General features: G+C 43.0%; 1 protein-coding gene across 5 annotated transcripts in view; it reads right to left on the bottom strand.

Moving 5' to 3' along the window:
- LOC118700303 (EF-hand and coiled-coil domain-containing protein 1-like) overlaps nt 1–20,867 on the bottom strand; it is a 41,512-nt gene that overhangs the window by 16,364 nt on the left and 4,281 nt on the right. The gene's annotated exons all lie outside the window — the stretch shown is intronic.

Raw genomic sequence — 20,867 nt, 5'->3', positions numbered from 1 at the left:
CCTCCCCAACAGAAATCCAATGAATGAACTTTCTGTGATCAATCCAGATGCTTCATCTCAGCTTTTAAATAGCTTAATCTGTCAGGCATTAAAGATAAATGTTTAAAAGCATTAATTTTTAGTGGCTATAATAAAGATCACTAAATATCCTGGCTTTATATGGGCAGTTCTAAAGCATAGTTATAACTTCAACTATAATGGTTACAGTTCTGGGAGGTTTCCAGTTTCTTGGCTGATGATTTTAATTTTCTTGCCAAAATCACCAGCCTCTAGAAAAAAAATCATTGATGTTTTCTTGCAAACCTTTCCATCTCCCTGCACGTTGGATACGAGCAGGCAAATCCAGGGATGGTGCTGGCACACACAGCAGGACTGTGCCTTGCTGTCCCTCCTGTGGTGGCTCTGAGCACTTTGGAGGCAGCACCAGCCCTTGTGCACCCATGATGGAATGGCATTGTTTGAGGTCTGCTTTTAGCCCAGCCCACAAGGAATAGCAACAGAGGCATGTGGGAGCAAACACAGCCTCACCCCACACGCCCGTGCCAGAATTGCCTGGATACATTCTGTTTGTCCTTCCTGCTTTTCAAACTCACATTTTGAGAATTCTGTCTTTCCTGACTTGGATTTTACAGAAAGATGCTTGAAAGCCTACAATGAAAAAATGAATAACTAAAATCCTGTGGTGTTCTGAGCATTGACAGCTCTAACCAAGGCACTTGACATTAATCATTGAGGCCAGGGAAAGCAGAGCTGTGCTCCTGTGATCATTTCCTTGTGTAACAGCCCTCACCTCGTGTGTTCCTTCACGTAGACCTGTGCTGTTTAATCCCCAGGAATCCTTCCCTTACCTCCTGGGTGCTGCAGTGTATGGCAGTAAAAATCAAATGTCCAGGGAGCCTTTTAGTGTCCTCAGAAGTGTTCTTCCTAACAGACTATTTAACAGCTGGGTGAAGATCCTGCACAATTCCACTCTGAAAGTTTAAAAATGTGCCAGAGCTCTTTCTGATGTCTGTAAAACTGCAGCTATCCCTGAGTGTGGCACAGACTGAGAGCTCCTGCTTACTGGCATGTGAATTCCTTCAGGATTTATTTCAGCACCTCCCAGATTTAGAGCCTCGTGGATCTGGGGTGACAGGAGAGAAGATGGCCCATTTAACAGCAAACACTGTGCCTTCAGCTGGCTGTGAGTTATTTCTGACAGGGTCTTCCTGAGTTTGGGAAAACACAACAGGAATGTGTGAGGGAGGGGCTGTGAGCAGCCCTGCATCCAAGCTGGGTATTTCTGAGGAGCTGTGCAAAGGGGTTTTGGTGCCTGCAGCTCCCCAGGAGAGCTGAGCTGAGGTGTCTAAGCCAGCAGCTTCCACTCCTCAGATCCTGCATCAGGAAGCAACAACAATTACCTCACCCTGTTTGTGCTTTGCAAAAACATCCTCAGAGCTTCAGAGTGCTGCTCTCCACCAGAGACTCTGGAATTCTGCATGTTCCTTCAGTCCCAGCTCTGTGCCTGCTAGCTTGATGCCTTTAGAAAGTTTTAAGTTTTCTGAGAGCAGCCTGTCCTTTGCCTTCTTGAAATACTGTTCTGGTAGGTGACTGAAAAGTAACTCCTGAATTGATTCACAGAACTCAGAATGCTCTGAGTTGAAAGGAACTCCCAAGGCTCAATCTTAAGTGAATAGTCCATGGTTGGATCAAATCCACAATCTTGGCATTATTAAAACCATGCTCTGAGCAACTGAGCCAATCTCAGGGTCAATTACGTTCCTTTGCAAATATTTATAAGTTATTTGCCAGTTCCTAAAGACCAGAAAATGCTGCCTAATGATTCTGCATTTATTAGGATTCTGCATTTATTAGGATTCTGTGATTTGGCAGCAGTTATAGCAGCTTCTATTTTGTCTTTTGTTGCTGATAGGGTTGAATAAGAAACATTATTGGGAGGTCAAAAGCCACTGGCAGGAGTGTAATGTGACCATCTTAGCTGCTCCCTGGGTGTAAGAACTGATTTCTGCCAGTGTTCAGCACTCTGGCTCATTTCCCTTCTCCATGCTGGACCTCTGCCTGTCTCAGCAGCACCTTGCATTTCTTTGATGAGCCCCAGTCCAAGCAGGTTTGCATTGCATTCATCACCAAAGTCACTTAAACTCAGATCTAAGTTTAAATTTACATAGACTCTTTCCTAGCAGAACACTTAAGTAGGTGCATCATTTTAGCCAATTATGACATCTCATTGACATAAACTCAGTTTAATTAGAGTTTAGCCCTAGTTATGTGGCCACCACAGGCTGCAGTGCAGAGCTACTAAATGAGGTGAAGGAGAGAGATGGTCATAGGTACAGGAAAATTCCTCTTGGGGAAGCTGGGTAAACAGGATTCCTGTTTTCCAATGAAATCAATAATATTTTAACAAAAGGCTTTGTTTCTTTGCTTGTCCCTCTTAAAAAAAATAATTAAAATTAAGCCAATGCTTAATTGCAGTTTTACCCTCATTATTGGAGCCTCTCCATGGGGGATTCCAGCTGAGTGTGAGGGGTTGGAGCTTTTTTGGGGGACACATCGTGATCCCCATCACGAGCAGCCCCTGCCATCCCCAGGAGCCCCACAGGGGGCAAAGACCCTTCCTTTGGACACTCTCACAGGTATTTAGAAACAGATACTTCCTCTTGTTTTCAGGGAGCTTCCTCAATAGATTTCCACAGGAAGAGAGGGAAATCTGTATGAAAAACAGGAAGCAGTCCTCAGAAGCTTTCTGTGATCAGCACTAGGAGGAAGACTTAAAATAAATGTGGTTGTTTGAAGCAGTAGGTGATACCAGTGGTGTTATCTTATGTAAAAACAGTGATTAATAACATCACTGGGCTGCAGCAGGATTAAAAACTTCAGGTGTTTATATATTTAGCTTTTCATTGTAGTTGACAGTAGGTGACCAGCACTGAAAATTCTGTAACCTGGTTTTTACACCATATTTTCTGTTTTCACTTTAATGCCCTGGGCAACCCTTTTGGAAAACTTCCCATCTCTCTCAATCTTGGATGGGATCCCAAACTTTCTCATGCTGATTCTGTTCCTCTTGCCCCCAATATAAGACTTCATCTTTTCCTTTGGCTTTTTGACCTTCTATAATTCAGCTTCAAATCCTGAGATTTATGTATTAGAAGGGAAGACAGGTCAGGATAAAATCTGACAAAATCTGACATACAGAAATATTTGTTAATTAAAACCTTCTAGAGGTTTTGCAATGATCCTTTCTAATCCATCTTCAAACTCCCACAAAGTTCTAGATGTTATGGAGTTGTTATAGACTTTACTGTGGGCACTGAAAAGAGAGAGGGAATTTGTAACTCTCCACCTTAAAAGCAACTCTAGTCACACTAGGAAAATGTTCAAATTTTCTCCCAAATTTGCCCCAAACCATAACATGGCTGCATTGGGAATCTTGGGCTGTGGAGTGTAAGGTAGGTGACACCCATCGAAAATGGGGATACAGCATGTGGAATGACAATTCTGAGAGGAGAAACTCTTACATTTGTAAATCCTTCAAAGGAAATTTGACTTACTTTTACTGTCACTTGCTTCATTTCATAAAGCCAAACATCAGAAAGGAGAAGATGGATTTGGCCTTCACAGTGTGTTGTTTGCATTTGAGAACTTCGGGATAATACATTCTGTGCTCACTTCTGATACAGAAAATGGCAAAAAATGAAAGCAGAGGATGTTTGAGTTCCACAGCTAGGCTTTAGTAATTAGACACATTGTATTTCAAGAGATACATGAAATAAAAGCTCAAAATCCTCACAATGCAAAAGCATCTGAAACAAAATCTGTTTTATCCACTCCACTCAGCTGGCAAATGCTGCTGGTTGGATTTTTAAAGGCAACACCCCAGAACAGGGAAACATTTCATATTGTACTTTTGTACTTTTTGAAGTTTCCATCAGAGTGAGCACAAAAGGCTTTGGAGATGTGAGAGGGTCCCTTTGAGGCCAGAGCACAACCAGCAGGGATGTGCTGCTCAGTTCTGGGCTCCTTTCAGCTCAGTGCCACAAGAAAGCCCTGCAGGCTTTGCTTGGCTGCTCCAGCTAGAACTGCTGGAAGCACTGGTGTTTGCCAAGAGACTGTTTCATCTGAGAGAGACTTAACAAAACAGCAGCAGGGCTTTGGAGTGAATGTAGATATTTCTTGGTTTTGGTTTCTGTAGATACCTTAAACAACTAAATGGGGGAAAAAAAATCAATATAGTCCATGCAAAGTGCAATATTGTTGCTGTGCTCAGCCTGAGATTTATCGGCAGAGCACCCTTCTCCCTCCAAACCATCACTGATGGTTCTTCAAAGTGCTCCTGATTGCTGTGGGTGCACTCAGTGCACTGAGGAATGAGTGGTTGCTGCCTGTGATGTGCCCTGGGGTTCAGGAACTGAGAGAGGCCCTGGCAGAGCATTTTCAGAGCTGCAGTGACCAGCCTGGCAAGAACAGCTAAAGGTGGCACTGACCATGCATGCCCTGCCTGCCTTTTGGGCTGGAAATTCCTCCAGCAGGGCAGAGTACATGAACCATGGTATTTCTGGAGGGTTGTTAAAGCAAGCTGCTGGCAGTAAAGGGAGCCAGCTGTAGGTTTGTGTCCTCCAAGGATTAATGACAGCATCCCTGGAGCATGCACAGGCTGCTTTGCATTAGCAAAGGCTCATTGAACTGCATTGATCCTGCCCAGAGCTGGGGGAGTCAGGATAAATCCTGCTTGTTTCAGGGCTCTCATCCCCCTGGGAGCAGAAAGAACCTTACTTTCAGATGTGAGGGCCACTATTAACACTGGGTTGAGAAGTAACAGGCTCCAGATCTGATGAAGGGCCAGGGAAAAAACCCAACTGGTGCATAAATTTGATTTTCTAGCAGAAACGTTTGTTTAAGATACCAGATCATTCCCAGATCTCCAGTTAAAACCCAAACACATCATTAATAACAGAAATCAAGGCTATTCCACATGCAGTCTGTTTGAGATGACTTTTCACCACTCGTGCCCCAGTGCCTCAGGCAGCCTCCAGGTGTGAGCACCTCGTGCTGAGAGTGCTGGCACCTGCTTCAGGAATTGTCATTCAAACACATTTATCAGAATCAGGGGAATTCAGCCCTTGGATCCACGGCAGAGCAGGAGAGACACGATGTAAGTTCCCAATATTCCAAAATAGTTCCCTTCAAACCTCTGTTTACTTCAGTTCCTGGAAATGCAGGATCAAAGGTGACTCTGGAGTGTATCACTGATGTTTGGGAGAGGGTTTAACAAAACCCTGGCCTGCAGCAGAGCTTCCAGGCCTGCCTTTATTCCAAAGGAGTTCCTTGTATCCAGCCCTTTTGTCAGGCCTGGACAATGGGATTCTGTGGAGATCTCTCAGTGGCTGTGCTTTCCCACCAAGACTGAGCAAGATTCTAGGAAATGTTTTTTTCTGGCCATGTGCAATTTGCCACGGACAGTCTGCTCTTATTCAGTTGAATATTCTAAATTTCCTGATGCAACTGCTGTTAAACAAGAGCTGCTTCTCTCCTGTGTCTGCTCTGTGCTGCTAACCCATGGCTGCAGAGGGAGACAATTGCAGGATTGTTCCCTGAGTCTTCCCTCCCTTGGTAACCCAGCAGAGCAGTCACATCTGGGGCCTGTTACTTCTGCAAGAATTGCATTTGTTTCCAAGACCAGGGAAGAGAGTCCACAGTGCTGGTGCTGCTCTCGTTGACTCCTCATGTCACGACCTTATTGCAGAAGAAAATGTAGAAAAATCTCAACATCCCTGAGACGCCAGCTCCAAAGATATTTACTGTGTAATCACTGCAAGCCTTCCAAGGATCCAGCACCTGCAACTCTTCACAGTTGTTAGGTTTTGCCTGTTTAGTTTTAAATAATAATTACAATGATTGTAATCATTGTAATTATTATTTAATTGCCTCTGGCAGGTGCATCTTCCATGGACCCTCTGGATTTCCTCACCTTCCAAGGCTGGTGGAGACCTGAGCCCTCTGTTCTTGTGCCCGAGGGTGCAGGGCCAGCAGGACCTGAGGGTGGTGGACACCTCTCCAAACTACCCCTGATGTTCCCCAGAGATTCCTTCAACTCTATAAAAGCTGCTGAAATCAGAGTAACATCATTTTGAGGCAACACATTTGACTTTCTTTCTACAAGATGAATAAAACCCAAATGAAATGTTACAGTGCAGACCTCAGCCTGCCTTCAGACCCATCTCAGCTGGTGCAGGGGGTCATTTCCTGAGCAATCACTCTGGAATCCACATTTAGGCTGCTTTAATCAAATTCTTTTTCATTCCCTGTGGGTCTGTGACCACTTGTAAAGTGCTCTAAGGATTGATACAAAAAACCACATACATTTTACTAGAGCAGCATGTGCAGTTATGTATTTGTACTTATTTGCCAGCATAGCATCAATAACAATGGAAAAAAAGTTCCTTAAATTAAAATCTCAAAACAGCCCATAAAGAAAAATTTCTCCCGTCCCCTGGTGAGGATTAGACCTGCAGCTTTGAAATCTGATAGAACGTGGTTTATTTTTATAAAATGAATTTCCTGAAGAGGAAAACTACAATGCCATGTTTAAAAACCTGATGAATTCTTGTAGAATAGAACAGTGCAGTGGGAAGGGACTGACAGCCATCAGCTAGTCCAAGTGTAGCTCTTCAAAATCAGTGTTTGCTTTTTAAATTGTCTCTATTTGATATTCATGGTGGAGTTCTCTACAATTCATAGCACTCAGCCTTCCCCAAGTCATGCATTGATGTGAAGAGATTTTAAATGAGATTTTCCTGAATAATCTAACCAGAAAATTTCATCATGCTCCTTTATCATATAGGCATTTCTCTAGCACTAAAATATTCAGGATACAGCCTGTATTTTATATCTCTGGTTCTGGCAAGGACAGTGTAACCTCTATAAAAACAGATTTCTGAAATAACAAATGTGAACGTCAGATTGAACATATTCCTAAATCTCTGGCCTGGGTAGGACAGTACAAAGTAATAAGATCTATTACACAAAGTTAATTTCTCATTTTGCCACTTAAAGCAGCAGTTATTTTTCTGGTGACATGAAACAATGACTGAAATAATCTGATAATGTAGTTTGAGTGGTGATCAATATGTGTCAATAAAAGCCATGCTGCTGAAAATCCAGCTGCTTGTATTCCTCAGCAGTGCTGGTGGGGGAAGTTTGGGATGAGTTAGGGATGATTTGCTCCTGTTGTAGTGAATAATGCAGAGTGTGCCCTGCAGTAATAACTCCTTCTGTGCCATCTGCTTAAGCTTTGTGTTTCACAGCACAGCTCCCTTGTCTGGTTCTTCTCCATTTGTGGAGTCAGATTATTCTTATATCCTCAGAGGGGGTTTAAAGGAAGAGAGGGCTCACCATTAATACTTCATTCCTTTTTTCAATGGGATAAAATGTTGTATTTCTATCTCAGGACTACCTGGACTAGAAATAAGAAAAATCCCTCTTTCCAGGGTTATAAAACACCATTTTCTCTCCCTGACAGTCCCAACAGGGTGTGAGAAACCAAGTTAGAGCTGCCTTTATGGGCAGAGAGAGGTGAGGCACTGGGATATGAATGATATCACACAGATTATTGAACAGAAGCTTTAATATTGGTTATACATGCACATACCAAGCAGCTTGGAGTGAAGTGAGCAAATGTGCACAGAGAAATACCAGTGCACATTTCTGACACATGTCTGTGCCAGCCAGCTGCAAACAGCACAAAGGCCAAGTGAATGGAAATATTAAAAAGATAATAAGATTGCAATAAATATATTAATATATTATAATAAAATTTAAAATATTATATATTTCTGATAAACACACAGTATTCTGACAATACTCTGCTTGCCCCCAGATCCCAGCCTGTGTTGGGAATCCCTGGGCCAACACTCTTACAAATGATGTTTTTCAGTTATGTGGGGAAATATTTGCTGTGCCAGCATGTCACAAACACTAAGCCTAGCTTTTCAGATTAGATTTTGCTGTTGGCACAAAGGGCTGAAAAGGCTCCGTGCAATATTGGTGTGGCTGTCTCTCACACAAAGGCTGACATCTCCATTGAATGGCCCTTGCTGGTTCCCAGCCCAGCAGGAGCTCCTGGGCTCTGAAAGGAGATTAAATCAGTGATTGCAGACAGGACAATGCCAGAAAGGGAAAGCCTGACCTAAAGGCAGGGACTTGGGCAGGGTTTTGTCACACCAGATTTGGGCTGGGCTCTTCAGCCACCTAATCCTGTATCCTACTCATTATGTCCCACAAGGAGAAGCTTGTGAAGGGTGTGCAAGAAATCTGAGAGAGATTCCTAACGGCGAAGTTTGGGCTAAAGCTGTGAGTCAGAGATTTTCCCAAATTTGAGCTAATATTTATCACTGTAGCTCAGAAACTCTCCTTGCCAGAGGAACGGTTAATCCATTTTAAATCCTGCTAATCTCCTGCTATCAGAGATATTTGTGCACCTGAATGAGAGGGGGGTGTTACAGAAGAATGAAACAGCATCTCTAAGCTTAGAGGTCATCTTAAAGGTGATGGTAGGAGCAGTGGCTGATGTGGGTAATAGCTGCCTTTTCCTGTGGATTAAAATCACTTTTTAGAAGGGGAAATTGATGTGAAGGGACAAGACCCAAAGCTGTGGTCTGGAGGTGAGTCAGGGCTCAGCTCAGAGCATGGGAGCTCTGAGGTGACAGATGGAGATGAGCTTCACTCTCACAGCTGTGACCTTGGACTCCTGCAGATGAAGCCAAGGTGATGTCAGAAACCCAAACTCTTATTTTGTCATTTCATGTGTATTAAAGGCTCAAAGACAATACCTAGAGATGCACTTCCCCTGCTCTTCATGGATCTGGGGCACCCTTAGTCCTCCCCTGGCCTTTCACTGCAGTATTTCAGTAATTCCCATGGTGACTCAGGTGGAGTCATCTTTCTGTTTAACACCTGCCAAGTGGTTGGGTTTTTTAAATTGATATTTTAGTTGCTTGTTTAATCCGTGTAACTGTCCTCAAGCTCAGCACTGTGCAGGAAGGTGCTCCAAGCTTGTGGCACCCACTGGGTGAGAAGAATTTTGTTTTCTGCCTGCTTTGAACCTGCCTCTGCTTTCATGAGCTGACTCACAGCTCCTGTGCTGAGAGACTGAACAATTCTCCCCTATTCATCTTCTGGATGAAAATGTTACAGACCCATTTCACATCTCTCCAAAGCGATCTCTCTCCCACATCTGCAAGTGGCTAAAATAATTTCCATGTCTTTTTTTCACATTTGTTGCCTTTTCTAGGCCTCTTCCAGTTTAATTGATTTCAGTGGAAGATCATGAATTTCCTTGTTCTGGTCCAGGTGTTCTGTGAATGTGCATAATTATTTTCTTTGTACTGTTCTCTGTTCCCTTTGTAATACATTTTAATATCTTATTTGCTTTCTTTCCTGCAGCTTAATAACTGAACAGACACATTCCTGGAGTTATAAAGCTCAAAGCTGTAATTTTTCAGCATCTCTAATAGACTATGAGTTCATTACTGCATTTGTTTCACTGAAGCTGAGAGTGTTGTTTGGGGTTGGTTTTGTTTTTTCACTCCCAAAATGAATCTGATTTCATTTATTTGGTACCTGCCACCATCCCCTCACTCAGTGTCCTAGGATCATCCTGCAATTCTTCACACTTGATCCTGGTTTTTGATATCTTGACTAACTGAGCAATTTAAAAATCTTTATTTCCAGTATTATTTCACTTAAAAATCAAATTATAATCACAATATTGTAGCTTTCCTTACCATGGGATATAAAGCAGATTTCTCCAACTAAAATACAGAAATCTCCAAACTAAACACATTTCCAGACTGCTAGTTGTGGTTGAAATTAGGATAAAGCCAAGGTTAGGTATCCATCTCCCTCCCAGTGGATATTCTGATCTGAATCCAAGCTTTGTGATTCAAATGCACTTTTAGTGGAGACTTGAATCAAGTTACTGAGCTGGAACTTCACTGCTTTTAGCTGCAGAGACTGGTTCAGACTCATCTCTGAAGGATGCTCCCTTCTGCAGGGTTTAATTAGAGAGAAGCAATCTGAAATATCCTGGGGTTCAACATCAGACAGGCTGCAGCTTTTTAGGCACAAAATAATCTTCTAAAATATAAAATCTAGAATGCATTTACAATGTACAACTTCATCCACTAAGTGCATTACCAGTGTGTGCAGATGAATTTGTTTAATCAAGGAAGGAGGGGAAGTCCTTTAAATTTAAGGATACACAATCTAAGACACATAAGCTTTTTTACACCTGTTTTATAGCACTCACCTCTGACCTGGCACTTTATATATTATATTCTGGGCCAGATCATGGGTTTACAGTTTCACTTATAAAGTAGTGGAAAAAATAAAGCATTTTTGTAAAGCTTGGCATGGCAGCCTATGTTCCCAGGGTCCTGGGAGCACTTTTGTCACTGAAAACTTCCTTCATTCTAAGCTTGGTTAAAATGCAAACCAAAATCCAAAAGCATTGGTTTGCTTAACTTCACTCAAAATAATAAACCACTGAAAGTGAACTCAGGTCTCTGCATGTTGAGCTGATGGATGGTTCATAAACCTGCCTTAAAAACAATGCAGTGCCTGGTTTTCTACTGTACTTCAGCAGCTCTCCCAGCCCACATTCATCTTGCCCATTGATGTAGCAGTGAGCTGCTACAACACAGAACTCAATTCAAATGAGCCATTTAAATTTTATTTTGAGCCTTTCTGCAGGCTGCCTGAGGAGATTCAGGTGCCCATGACAAGGACAGCCCGGAGCACAGGGGACATGCACACCTGGCTGGTGGCACTCTCCACGCAGGAGCCTCCCCTCCTGGAAAAAGGGGATTTTCTCCCCCTGGAAAAAGGGGATTTCTCTGTCCACCATGCAGCAGCCTGTGCCCCATGAAGTGGAGGAGCCCAGAGAGGAGCTGTGCTGCCTGCCCTGCCCATCCCCACTCGTGGGAATTGGAAAAACAGAAACTTCCACAGGCACTGAAGGGTTTGAGCTGCAGCCTTGGGAGAAGCTTGGATTGATGTAAAGATTCAATATACAGATATTAAGCAGAAAAATCATAAACTTATGGTTCTATAGTTGTAAGAAAGAATATGCCTTAAGTTAGTGAGCAGCTGCACTGCTGAGATGGTGAAGGGTTTGTAGTGTAGGGCTGAGGTTGTGTGGAGTGAGCTGAGAGCTCAGAATTATAACAGAAGCATTTGTGTGCATGTGAGACAGAAGCCATTGGATAAAAGTATCCACAGTGCAGCAGAAGTGAGTGAAGGTGATGGGTTAGAAAAGCAAAATAAACCCTGTGGCAGCTGTCCATTGGGTTAGAAAGTTCTGTATTGCCTTGTAACAAAGAACTTGTGGCTGCTCTTGAGCTATGGCTGAATGCTTGCTCCTCTCATGGCCTGAGACTGATGTTTGCCTGAGCAATAAATCATTCTTAGCTTGAAAATAATCCCACTCCTTCACATCTAGGGGTGCCAATGACACCCCAGCCCACTGTGTCCCTGCAGCTCCGTCCCTCACCCCAGGCTTTGATTCCAGCTCCATTCCAGGTCAGAAAAAGGCTGTGGAAGGAGGGAGGATGAAAGAAGGAGATGCTTTGACAGCTCCTTTCTCATGGTAACGAGCAGAGCTGCTCCTTCTCCCCCCTGTGCTCTCTTTTCTTTCTTTAGAGAAGGAAGAATCCAGCTCTGCCTTCCAGGCCCTGAGCAGACAAACTGGAGGGCTCAGGCAGCTTTGTGGGCTCTGCCCATGGAGCCATTGCTGTGTTTAGGGGTTATTTGCTGTTTGTTTCCTGGATATAATGACAGGTAAATGTGGATTAATAGAATTAAAGGCTTGGCTGGAGGACATGAGGTAGCAAAGCATCAATGACTTCCTGGTGATTTCTGCTCTGTGAGTCATGTTCCCTCAGGAAACAGAGATCCATTAATTTAGCTGCTCCATGGGAACCTGCCACAGGAAAGCTCCCTCTGCTTGGAAGGGGAAGCAATGAATGCTGCCTTTCCAGCATTAATAATTTTCTGTTCTAAAAACAACATCATTTGATACAGAGGTAATTTGGATTATAAACAAGGATTATAAGCAAGCACTGGAAATTAAGCAGAGCCATGTACATTCATTAATGGGAACACAGACCTTTCAAACTAAGGACCAGCTTCTCTCCCAGCTTTTCCTTGTAACAATTTGAATATTTTCCTTTATTTTTTTGGTTTGGTTGGATTAGAAATCTGAGGAAAAAATGTTTTACAACTAAGGAAACTGCCTCTTTCACAGCTGGAAGGCTTCTGAAAAACCTGTCACATCCCAGCCAGGGCTCCAGAAGCACAGACACAGTTTTACTGACAAAACAAACAGACAACATCCTTATTCTTGGTTTTCTTATTTTTTTTTCCCTGCTGAAGGGATTGTCCCTGGGGAACAGCATTGGAAGTTAAGCAGACCCATGTACATTCATTAATGGAAACACAGACCTTTCAGACTGAGGACCAGCTTCTCTTACAACTTTTGCTTATAACAGTTTGAATATTTTTTTTAATTTGGCTGAGTTAGAAATCTGAGGAAAAAGTATTCTGCAGCTAAGGAAACTCTCTCTTCAACATGAAACCAAAGTGAAGTATTTAATTTTATTTCTTCTTTGTATCTTAAAATGGTCCTTTGAAATTTGATTTATTGTCATTCAGATAGTGACAGGGATGCTCATGGGTGACAACAGAGTGGTGCCCCACAAACCACCGGTGTACCCTGGTTGGAAATGCCACCCTTGCCTGTTTGCTGGCACAGAAATGGGTAGCAAAACCTCTCCTCTGCAATTTTCACAAGCATTGGCTTTGCTCTGACTGCTCCTATTTCTGCCTTGTGTAATTCTGTGCCAAGCAGTGCTCCTTAGGTGCACTCAGAGCTTGGCTTAAACCTGCAAAGCTGTGCTTTAAGCTTGGCTGAGCTGAGCCTGTGCAGCCCCAGATGCTTTGGTGCTGGGTGAGCTCACACCAGGGACAGGGATGGGGTCAGGACAGGGAGTGAAAGCAGAGCAGATGTGCAGGGAGCACCAGATCTGTCAGTGCTGTGATTAATGGGACACCATGAACCCTCCCTGAAACGTTCTGCTGTGAGCAGAGGCTCTGCACTGAACAAAGCACAGGGCCTGATTTTGATTCTGGAGATTTATTGAAAGGTTTGGGGTCTTTCCACTGACATGTGACTCCCAACACTCTGCTCCTGCAGAGTGGTGATGGGGTGATGGCTGCTGTGATGGCAATTAGCACTCCAGGCTCAGGCAGCCTTCAGGGAATAGTTTTCCCCTCAAACAAGGAGGGACTGCAACCCACAGTCAGTCACAGCCTCTGCACTTTATTTTTCAAGTGGTTTAGGAATGATGCTGTGAAGTTGTTCCACAGAAGTAACTTCCTAATGTGTCACTGTGATATTTTCTGAAAAATCCCTTTGCCAGGATTTCTTCTCCTGGCAAGATGAGAAGCCTCAGCTTCTCCATGTTTTGTTGCTTTGGAATGTGATTTGGAGAATTGTTTACCCAGCATGTGAATTGGTTTTAATTAATGGCCAATCACAGCCAGCTGTGTCAGACTCTCTGAGTCTGTCATAGGTTTTTATTATTCATTCTTTTCCAGCCTTCTGTCTGTATCCTTTATCTTTCTTTAGTATAGTTTTAGTATATAATTTCTTTTAATAGAATATAGTATCATAAAATAATAAATCAACCTTCTAAAAACCTCAAGTCAAATTCTCATCTCTCACCTCATCCTGGGGACCCCCCAACAACACCACAACACTAATGCTCAAAGATTACATTTGGCACTTATTGGCCAACCATTTCTTTTTTTATAAAATACATTCCTCTGTGGAATGGAGCAGAGAACACATGCAAATGCTGGATTACAGATATCTGCAATAATGGTTGAGCTTCAGCCCATGCTTTATGTTTTCAATCTCTGACATTGAGCTTTATCTTTGTGATCCCTAAAGGCCACACATCCCTATTCATTTGTATCAGAATTTGCCAAATTTTCAGATGGGTATTATAAAAAGCTATAAAAATGTATAAAAATTCCTTTTTTCAGAGACTAGGAATGGTTTCTGAGCTAAAGCCAGTCTCTTGATGTATTTTACAACTTTCAGGTTGCTTGACTTGAGCACACAGATCAGGTTTCACATCTGGAATTGTGAAAATAGCATAGAATTAGAGAGTGCTTTGGGTTGGAAGGGGCCTTAAAGTTAATCTTTAGATCTTTAGGTGGTCTTAAAGATTCCCTGCCATAGGGGAGGTGGAATTAGGTATACCTGGATATCTCTTTTCTGTAATAAAGGACTGAAGCAGATACAATGACCAGCTCCTCCTCACCACCACAACCTCAGTCTTTGAATTTCCAGTCTGGGATTATCTCAGGACATGAATCTGTAAGATCCATTGAACCCAAGTTTTACTTATAGTGCAGGACATTCTTTTCTAGCTTTTTTTTCTGGTTTTTTTTTTTTTTTTTTTTTTTTCACTTTCCTTGGGATGTGACTGCAGTTTTCTCTAGGTTTTTTCATGGGCTGCAGTTCTGAATAGCTGAGGTTCAGATTCTCAGGCAGGTCCAGGGAAACGTGCTGAGTACCACAAAGAGGATAACCCCAGCCAGGCATGAGAGAGGCAAATATTAGTCTGGATTTTAATCATGCTGCTAAGTAGGCAGATGAGACACTGACAAAGTTGAAAGGATGCCCAGGAGGATGAAGGGAAGGGGACAGCACAGCAAACATGGGCAGTGATTCAGCAGGAGTCCCAAACAGAACAAATATTTGCAGGGCTGCTGAGTAACTGCCTTGTGTCACTGCAGTGCAGGAGTTGCCTGCCCTGTATTTCCTCACATCAGTGACATTTATTAGCTCAGCCCCAGCCTCCTGGGAGTCCAGGCAGGTTTAAATGCTGCTTGACAGGCTACCCCTGGGTGCCTCTGCTCCTGGCAGTGGGCTGAGGAACACGAGGGGATTTACAGGGTGGCTGGGGGCTGGTTAGGATCCAGGACCATGGCTGGTGCTGCTTCTTGCTGTAACCCCAAACCAGTGACTCTGGACTGGGAGCTCTGCTTTCTGAGGGTCACAGCCTCTCATGGGGACTCCAAGGTTTGGGTTTGAAAGGGGTAGGGGAGGAAGTATTTTCTTTAAAGCGATGATTGTGTGTGAAATCAGTCCTTTTTTGGCAGGGGATAGGACAAGATGGGTAATCTGTTGATCACCCAGGAAGTTGGTGCTGTGAGGGGAGCACTGGGGGGACTGTACAAAGTCAGGGTGGCAGATGAAGGAGGGATATGCACAGCTGTCACCAAACTCTGCCTGAACTTCCAGGCCTAATTCAGGGAAGAAAAGCTGCAGAAACACTGACTGCTCATCCCCTTGGCAAAAACGAATCCCTCAGGTGTAGGAGGGGTGAGCACGATGTAAATCACGCACAGAAGGCTGGGGGAGGCAGCTGTGCAAGGCAGCTGGGGACGGGTGACAGAACCAGCTGGGCTGTGGCTCTGTCCCCGTGCTGCAGCAGGGCTGGCAGGGCACTGCCACCCCTCCATCCCCAGGAAGGGATGAGCAGGGGGACAGCTCCAGCAGGGCCAGCAAACGCAGCCAGGAGGGGATGTCACAGACATCTTTTATGGAAAATCCTTTCCTTAGGATTTTTCTTCCTGAGAAGCTGAGAGGCCTCAGGAACAAAATGTAACCAATGGTTATCTGCTGCTGTGGAATGCAACAGGTGCATCTGGGATTGGGCTCATGGGGTTGTTTCTAATTAATGGCCAATCACAGCCCAGCTGGCTCAGACTCTCTGAGACACAAACCTTTGTTATCATTCTTTCTTTTTCTATTCTTAGCCAGCCTTCTGATGAAATCCTTTCCTCTATTCTTTTAGCATAGTTTTAATGTAATATATATCATAAAATAATAAATCAGCCTTCTGAGACATGGAGTCAGATCCTCATCTCTTCCCTCATCCTGGGACCCGTGTGAAGACAGTCACAAGGGGACAGGCTGGTGTCCCTGTGTGTGGCACTGCCACTGAGCCGCCACCCATTCACTCCCACACAGCAAACACGGCCAGGCAGATAAAAGGAGGATTTAGGGAGAAGCCAGGGAAAGCCTCCCCAGAATAAACACTGTAAACAAGAACCCAGCATGGAAAAAGGCAGGGAAGTGGCTACACTTCCACTGTTGCAGCACACCAGGGGTTAATGTTGCAGCTCCTTCGGGATAAATCAACTTGCAATTATGTGACTGGATTTGAAGTCAAGGCTTTGCTATTATTATTATGGAAAGCTTTGAAAGACTCTTGCATTTGAAATAAAAGTAGCCCTTCCACTGAAAGAGATGCTATACATTTTATACACTGCCAAATTAATCTATTTAAATGGCTCTGCACAGTTCTCTCTACCATAAATAACAATACCTTCCATTATCCCCTTTTGCAAAATCAAAATGCTGCTTTAAAGTGTCCCCAATGAGAGTAATCTGGTTTGCTTACTTAGCTTATGATTCTTTTATGACAAGTAGTCTAAGCTTTGTGTGATGGGAATATATTCACCTGCTACAGCTAACTTCTTCCAAACCTTGAAGCTCTGTGGTTTTTGGCAGACTTCTCTGTAATACAAAACTTCTTACTCTTTAGCAGAAAACAGTATCAGCTCCAGGCAAAGTTAGAAAATAAAATGAGATGACATCAGTTCATCCAGAAGAATCTGAGTGTTTTCACAGATGAGGCTCTGCAAATTTAACATTTCATTTCACTCTCTGAGCTCAGTGTTCCTGAGTGCCATCAGTCCCTGCTCCTGTCCAAGGATTTCTTTCTCACCTGCACATCTGTCCAGCACATGCACACCCACAGCCTCCTCTCAAATTTTGTGCCACCTGGAAAAAATTGCCAAGATGCCCCTCATCTCACAAGAGCAAGGAGCTGGTATTGATGACAATAGTCAGGCAAAAATTGTCCAAATTTTCTTTACAGTCTAATTTTTTAACTAGAAGAACAGTTCTAGGCTGCCTAAATATAAACCATTATCATTCTGACTGGAAATAACCTACTACAGACACTTTTTATTGTGTATGAGTGCTTCCTTCCTAGGGCTTTTTTTTCCCTACACTTAATTGAGCTGATTCTGTAAGGAACATTTCCAGATTTCTCTCCTGTTCTTGGATTATTGATTTGGACTTGTTTGGTCCATCTTGTTATATTTTACAGAGTGAATGATAACCTGAGAAATTACTGAAAAGATCATGGCACTGCCTCCTGAAAGAGAACAAAAACTGAACTGCTTCCAGGATAAAATAACCTAAAGCATAATATTTAGAAAAATTGACACTGATGAAATAAATAAATGGAGAAAATTATACTAGAGGCCTCAGTCATCATATTTACAGGAAAATATGAGAGGCTGAAACAAACTTCTCTGCATTCCATGCCAAAAGGATTCCTACTCATTAACACATAGAAATGCTGAAGGATAATTAAGTAATTTGGGAGACAGACCATGCATATGGGAAGCATTTTTGGTATTTTATGACCTCCTTCACTGACCTATGCAATTACTGTGCTGCTGACTAATGCAGCAACATAAACCCTCTGTCAACATCTCTATTGTGAAGTTTATTTCAATTCTAAATGATCTTTCCTTTTATTCCTTACACTGGGATCAGAACCATGCTTGTTAAATCATTCTAATCCCTCCAGTGCTCTTAAAGAGAAAAAGAATATGGACACTTTATTATCAATCAATTTCTAAGCCACCTCCAATCTAGTATAGAAAACAAAGCCAACTCATATTTGGCAAGAACAATTCATGTCAAATCAATCCAATTTCCTTTTCTGACAGGGCAAATGGCTCAATGGCTGAAAGAAGCAGTAGATGTGACATTTTGACTGTAGTAATATTTTAATGGGTGGTATTTTTAGAAATAATGCTTAGAAATCATGAGATTTTATTAGAATACATGGATGGTGTCACCTTCTGCTGCATCTGAACTTAGTGGGGGAAAAAAGGGAGTTTAGGGAATAGTGGTTAATGATTTGTCCTCTGGGAATAGCTCCCTGGGCACTGCATACAAATGGGACTTGCCTGACTTCCTAAACTCTCCTGTCATCAGGCACTGGCAATTACACCCTTTTGATACAATACCAATGGTAAGTATACAATTTCTTGTGATTGCTTTTTCCTCTGAATGGAACTGAACTCAAGCTTTCCAGGAAGGAATTTATTGAGATTTACCCTTAAAGTTGAGCTGACTCACTTACTTGACAGGGATTCAAAAAGAAAAGCTGAAAGATAGTCCAGACAGAAACCTGAGACATTCATCAGAGTAGGAAGATCAGGATGGGCACCTGAAGAAAAGAATTATGAACTATTTGGTCAACTAGGCTGGTTTAGGAAGCCAGTGATGTGACAGGGGCAGTTCAAACCCTGGCACAGGAACCTGTGCACGCAGAAAAAGTTCATGTTCAAGTCATACAGATTGCAGGAATATGAATCTGGAATATGAAATCAGGAATAGGTGATTATAATTACACACTCCAGTTTAGGACAACATTTAATCACTTGCAGGTACTTAAACACTTTCTTGACTAAATGCAAACTGTTGTTTCCTGCATTAGGGATCATAACTTAAGGTCATGGTTGGGATTTCAGATCTAAGTGATTGCAAGTAGGTCTCAGATGAAGGTCTAGAAGAGGGATTTAGATGCTAAAAGAGATTTTAAAATCTGAACCTAAAAGAAGAAAGCATTTCCTAGATAAATATGAAACTATAAACAGGAGCAGTGTGCAAAGCTCATAGATTGGACTCATTCTTGAACATGATCCTCTCTGGAAGAAACTGGACTTTAGCTGGAGGAAACCTGTGGCTCAGCAAGCCAGTTAGGGTGAATTCTCAGGAGAGATATCTGCAATTGTCAGTGCCTTCTGCAAAACACTCAAATTCTCCCCATTCCTCTCTAGCACTACCTTGCAGCATTAGCTCTTGCCAAATCCAGACCCTGCTGACAAACTCTGGGTGGCAGCTGGCAGGGGAGAAAACTGCTCACTGGAAAGGTGACTGAAACACAGGCAGACTTAAACAGTACAGGTAACAGCAACTGAAACACAGCCAGGCTTAAACCAACAGGGCAAGTGACACAAACTGAAACACAACCTGACTTAAGCCACAGGACAAGGGACGCTCTTGCCAAGTGACAGACAGAACCCTGTGGATTCCCAGCTGTCCCTCCCTCTCCACGCCTCAGCCAACCCATCTCTTCCCCTCGCCAAGCACTCCCAGCAGCTCACCCGAGCCACACCCATGGATGGGGGCTCCTGCACGTCAGGAGAAGGTGATTCTCTCGGAGCAGGAGGCGTTTGGGCTGCCTGAGCACCAGTGTGAGCCAGGAGAGGGAGTGGGACAAGCTGGGACAGCCAAGGCTGTGTGGGGCAGAGCTGCTGCTGAACCCTTTCCCCAGCCTAACACACAGCTCTGCACTGCTTATTCACCACCTCTGTGCCACTCTGGGAACACGTGGAGTGATGGGATTCCATGTGTTATGGAATATGAGCCCAGGCATGCAAGTCCCAATTATCATTATGCACCTCTAAGTTAAACTCTTTACACCGAGAGCTGTTTCAATGGATGGGGAGGTGCAGGTGCTTTGTGGCCAACAGAGAATCTCAAAGGGTGGAAGCTGGCCTGGGCCTCTGCTAAATGTGCTACAGGGCTAAAAAAGGGGTGTAGTTCCCAAATGGTCAGTCCAGCACCATTCCTGAGCTTGACACTCACTTTAAATTAGCATGCAACTTAAAAAGAAGTATTATAGATGAAGGTTATCTTACAAGGAACATATAATTTACATTTCTAAACTCACAGTCTTTGTTTTGATGCAACCCATGAAGTTCCTGCTCTGCAAGGCCAGTGGACATTGTTTATTGCCTTTAACCTGTTTCAAGGTGATCTTTTTTATCCTTCATCATACTTTGGAAAAGCAATTCCATAGGACAAGAATCCATCTTAAATCTTTGGGGCTCATGCCAAGGAGAAGGTGACAGCCCTGACAAGCTGTGTGATCCCTTTTAGCACCAGGAGTTGTGTCATTCATCCAGAGACCCCTGACAGTCACCTTGAACGTTACGTGCCCTCGCAGTGCTTTTTAAATCCTATAGATGTTTAGAAATGCTTCTATTTTCTTTGATCTTCTGCAGCTATGCATGTATTAACATACACAATGCTGACAGAAAGACACTGGATAAAATGGTTATTTTTAGAATTTCCTCACTTCATAAAACACTACAATAGCTAGGATGCCACAAATAACTCACTATGAATTCTTCTTTAAAGCAAACAGAGGAAGTGTGAGTTTAGGAAAAGACAAGGACTTCAGAAGATGCAATTTATTAAAATACTAGATTTAGTAGTCTAAGCAAAAATATGTCTAGAAATACTGGTTTTGCTTTGGGTCAGTGAAAATATAAACTAGATTTTATTCCATAGGTCAGTCTGAAACTTGGGCAGAAATGACTAACACTTAATACCCACTGGTGAGTCCAAGTTTGGTCTGAGATAAGAAGCAACAAAAGCAGTGGACTATTAAATTTGTGACCAACTCTCTGACTTCTGGAGGGATTTGTTTGTGCTATTACAAAAGTGGGGTTTAGTTGGCTAGTGTTTTTTGTTTGAGATTCCCACTCTGTTATTTTGTGGGTTTAGGAATGTTTCAGCTTTTCTCCTCTATTACCTGTTCTCTCAGTGGAGAAGCAATGAAGTCACAGCAAGTTTCAAACCACTGGCCAGAAGTTGTCCTTATGTGCTTTTCCCCAATTCCTAGGACAGGCTGAAG

The sequence above is a fragment of the Molothrus ater genome, chromosome 11, assembly GCF_012460135.2.
Source record: "Molothrus ater isolate BHLD 08-10-18 breed brown headed cowbird chromosome 11, BPBGC_Mater_1.1, whole genome shotgun sequence".
NCBI classification, from domain to species: domain Eukaryota; kingdom Metazoa; phylum Chordata; class Aves; order Passeriformes; family Icteridae; genus Molothrus; species Molothrus ater.
Note: the sequence above shows the minus strand (reverse complement) of the source record. Positions and strands in the feature narration are given on the sequence as shown.